At 36.3% G+C, this 1,288-nt stretch overlaps 1 pseudogene; it reads right to left on the bottom strand.

Annotated features, from left to right (window-relative positions):
* Positions 1-509: 509 nt before the first annotated feature.
* Positions 510-791, bottom strand: LOC122751478 (annotated as a pseudogene).
* Between the last annotated feature and the right edge of the window lie 497 nt (positions 792-1,288).

Below are 1,288 nucleotides of genomic sequence, written 5' to 3'. Positions count from 1 at the left end.
ACTATCTAGGAGGAGATGTCCTGTAGGTAGTTGAAGAAGTAGGTATAGGGCTTAAAAGAAATGCCAAGGATATCAATACATTTTTAAAACCAAAGAAATTTTTTTGAAAAGGCTTCCTATAAGATTTCTTTAGTCCTTCTGACATTTATGTCTAAATTTTAAAATGCAGTAACTTAAGAAATCTAGTACAACTCTGTCCAGCAAAAGAATTCTGACAGAAGGGGAGTTGTGCAAAGGACAAAAAAAGGTATGGGCCTAGGAGTTAGAGAAGCTGGGTTCAAATCCTGGCTGTGCCATTGACTACCCGTGTGACTTGGGTTGTCATAATCTCTGTGATTCAGTTTCTTCATTTATAAAACAAAGGGGTACACTAGAATCAAATTAATTTTTCCTTCCAGTTCTATGATGTTATGATCTATCCCGTTTATTACATTTACATAGTTTGTTTTATAAACTTTTTTTATTATTATTCAAGACACTTATTTTAACAAACAGTTGAACCCTCAAGATCAACTAGATGCTGCAACAGCTGCTTTCTTGGGTTTAGGTGTTGTTCCTTCATGGAATCCATTCCTGAACCTATGGCAGACAATTTTTTGGTGCCTCATTCGACTAGTACCAGCGGTGTTGCATCGCTTCACATTCCAATTATACTTTTTCTTGTGTTAAGCAGGATGTCTGCATTTGCGAAAGGTTGACTTCTAAAGATGGTATGCCTTAGAACCACAACGTTGGCACAAAGTGTGAGTCTTATTCCAGTGCTTACCAAACTAAGACGTTCCCTTTGTCATCTTCCTCCTACCACAGGGACCAAAGATCTATAAACTTTTTAATGAACAAAGACATATCATTTCTCCTTCTCAACCTCCCATCCTTAGTGAGAAAAAAAAAAAAGGAAAATAAAATACTGTAAAGCTACACCAAACAAAATCCAGCATCGGCCATGTACAAAAATGTACGCCCCTTTCTATCTCATAACATTCTTTATAATCATCCTATAGAGTCAGGGTTAGTTATTACATTGATCAGAGTTCCCAAGTCTTTGAAAGTTATATGTCTTTATCGTTACAGTATACATTTTTCTCCTGGTTCTACTCATTTTATGCAATGCTTGCCAACTGTCTCTGAGACCATCTCTATCAACACTTCATAAAGCATGATAATAAGCCATTGCATTCAAATAGTGTTTTTTATTCAAGTGATGGGCACCCCTTCAGTTTCCAGTACTTAGCCTCTACAAAAAAGAACCACTATAGACAGACAGTTTGATTCATGTAGATCCTTTCTC

The sequence above is a fragment of the Dromiciops gliroides genome, chromosome 3, assembly GCF_019393635.1.
Source record: "Dromiciops gliroides isolate mDroGli1 chromosome 3, mDroGli1.pri, whole genome shotgun sequence".
NCBI lineage: Eukaryota > Metazoa > Chordata > Mammalia > Microbiotheria > Microbiotheriidae > Dromiciops > Dromiciops gliroides.
Note: the sequence above shows the minus strand (reverse complement) of the source record. Positions and strands in the feature narration are given on the sequence as shown.